Source organism: Penaeus vannamei, chromosome 33 (assembly GCF_042767895.1).
Source record: "Penaeus vannamei isolate JL-2024 chromosome 33, ASM4276789v1, whole genome shotgun sequence".
Lineage (NCBI taxonomy): Eukaryota > Metazoa > Arthropoda > Malacostraca > Decapoda > Penaeidae > Penaeus > Penaeus vannamei.
Window position 1 is genome coordinate 30,599,274 of NC_091581.1, and position 3,284 is coordinate 30,602,557.

General features: G+C 31.5%; 1 protein-coding gene across 1 annotated transcript in view; it reads left to right on the forward strand.

Moving 5' to 3' along the window:
- LOC113824610 (uncharacterized) overlaps positions 1-1,801 on the forward strand; it is an 11,953-nt gene extending 10,152 nt beyond the window's left edge. Inside the window, exon 8 of the mRNA XM_027377365.2 lies at positions 1-1,801. This exon is cut by the window's left edge and continues 1,148 nt beyond it. The gene's annotated coding sequence lies outside the window, so the exon portion shown is untranslated.
- The last annotated feature ends 1,483 nt before the right edge of the window (positions 1,802-3,284 follow it).

A 3,284-nucleotide genomic window follows, 5' to 3' on the forward strand; every position in this document is an offset into this window, starting at 1 on the left:
CCTCAAGACTGATCGAAGACGCCAGATGGTGTTATGGGACCGTGCCCTCAGCCAAGAGCTTCTTCACGGGGTGAATAGTTTGAAGCACAAATGATGCAAGTTTGCCGCTGTGAAAAGGTTAAGCCCTTTCTGTGAATAAGGAGTTGATATACGTTCAGCGGCTGTGGCCTGTGGAACTAGATCTCGGCGGTTCCTTCCTTCCTCTAGTGTCCGAGTCAAATGCTTATGCTGCTTAGGGATTAACCAGGACTGAAAGAGTAGTGAGAGTTTTTCATTTTTGTCTTTGTTTTACTTGAATTAGGTTTTTTATGCATTTTTTTCATATATTTCAATTTTTAATTTTGATTTTAATTTGACTTCATTTTATTGTTCTTTTTTGTTGAAATGTACTATTTTTATTATTGTTGTTATCATTTTTATTATTATAATAATAGTAATATTATTATTATTATTGTTATTATTATTGATTATTATTGATTATTATTGATTATCAGTAGTCAAAACCAGGTCTCGAGTTTTAATTTTGTACCGATGATGTGTTCATGATGATGTGCAGGGGGTTATACTGTGACTTATATTTTGTGCTTATGCTGTTATGAAAATGATGGTTATGATCATGTGTTTATTATTGTTTTATTATTATTTATATATTTTTTTATAAATTAATTTTCACTACAAGGGAAATGCTGGTCATACAGTGGGAGAAGTTTTACAACAGGCCAAGTAGATGACAATCTTGTATATTCATTGCTCTTTTTGTACAATTGGCTTTTTCGTAGGGGAAAAAGAAAAAAATACAAGGAGGAATTATGTATTATTTGTCTTGTTTATGTATATAAATATATATGTATATTTTTTTGACAGCTTCTGTATTTGCCAGCACCCTTGCTTATCATTTCAAGGGCAAACATATCTCAGATGAAGAGAAAGAACAGTGTAATGAGAAATGTATACATGCAAGAGCTATAGAGCAATAGATATGTCTCCATTTGTAATTTGATTTCCACTAGAAAATTGTCATTGCTACCTTACAAACAGGTGGGTAATGTCCGTGCTTCTGACAGTAACCGAATGCTACATTCCTATCACTACAACTTCTGTTTCCTTGCCTATAGTTATATCGCATCAGACAGCCAACATAGTGTCTTAGAAGGGTGTTCAGGATTGCTTAAGTCAGTTGTCCTTTCCAGGTGATTGTTGATTTTGATGACAAAGCCTCTCCACACATGTCCTCTTTATCATGCTGTGACTATGATTATACCTTGTAGTGTTGACCAAGAAAAACAGCAACTCTTCAGGTGCTGCTGAACGTTTTGTCATTGGATGATAGATTTTGATCATTTTGTGTGACGTTTATTACCTTCTTTTAAAATAAATACTAGTAATGGCTGTGATCAAGAGTTGCAAAGGGTGGTCAAAGATTAAGTACTCATATAGTTTGGCACCCAGCTCTCCCTATCTTTGTCAGTGAGAAATGAATAATAATATTAGAGTAGGAGTCCAATTGCAGTCCTTACCAATATAGAACTGCTATTACTTCAGTTATTTCTTTGCTTGTTATACATAACTGTAGCAGCTAATAAAGCTATGAGTTAGTTCATCTTTTAGAAAGAAACGCAGGTGATGTAAATGTACGATATTATGGGTGGCAGGAATTCTGAAAATTGTTGATAGTGTCCCTTGTTGATTTTGTGTGTATAAAGTGTATATACTTATTATTGAAAATCAGATTTATTTAATATTTTATGTATATATTTAATGAGCTGTACATAAATTAAGGTGTAATAAAAAGCTATTGACATCTTAGTATTTTCTCTTTGCCTCAGGCCACAGCAATTTTTTTTTTCTTAAATAGTGAGCAAGTCTGGTGATAATGAAAGTAAAGGAATCTATCAGTTCCAGCCCCACCTAGAGGAAGTACAATTCTGTCTTACGAGAAGTCTTTGAGGAGTTGTATGAAAACAAATAAAGTGCCATTATTCATATTCAGAAGATTATGATCATTATGATAGTAATTGGAAGTATAAATTGTGGTATGATTTATTGATACAGATTCACTCAGTACTCATTGCTAGCAAGGAATAATGATATCAATAATGCTTAAGCAGTTTATTACTAACGTGCATCAAAATGACATGATTAAGGAAATAAGGGTTACAAGATTATCTGTTTTACAAAGAAAATTTAGGGTGATGTGAATAAAGGAGAAACACTATCAACAGCATACCCAAGATAAAACCCTTAACTACAAGTACATTTTATATTAAACAACTACTATTCTTAATTACTGATTTCTTGTGTTTGACAAACATCTGACGAACTGTAATTCACATGCTATATCAGCATCAATGATTCTGTTCAGGTACAGCGTGAAATTATTTTTTGTGAAGAAAATGGGATTATATCAAATTCAGAGGATTACTGCGATCGGATATAATAGAAAATGAAAAAACTTCGTCTTCAAGAATACCCAGAAATCGTACCACACGACCCCGTTCTCTACACATCTGATGATAGAGAAAACGGATACGAATACTAATATTGGATCATAAACTATTATAAACAGATGAATATTAGATTACAGTTAGAGTGCGTAGGGTCAAAGTCTGGTGATTGTAAGGTTCCCTGCGTTACTTTCTTGTTCATTGTACGGCGTAAAGCAATAAACAATAAATACATTACCAAGCCAGTAATATAACATTCAACAACATAAAATGCACCCGCATCTCTTTAAAGAAAATGTATTAAATGTGTAACTTGAGAAAATGCGATATTGAACCTGTAAACTTTATTCATCTAGAAAGTTTACGACTATTCATAGTGAGTGTGTTGTAGGGTTGCAGGTATAAAGTCACTCTCTGGGACTGTGGCTATAAATACAATATATGATATATATATATATATATATATATATATATATATATATATATATATATATATATATATATATGTATGTATATATATATATATATGTATATATATATGGATATAAATGTATATAAATATATATATATATATATATATATATATATATATATATATATATATATATATATATATATATATATATATATATATATATATATATATATATATATATATATATATATACATATACACACACATAGGTCAAATATATTTGTTTCAACGTTACATGATGAAAGACAATAAACAGCATCGCCATAACAAAATTGCAGTTGTCTGTCACGTGGGCATCGAAGGACCGAAGGAGTCAGCTACACCGTGGTAGTGCAAAGAACGCGAGGAAAAATTGCAACAAGAAG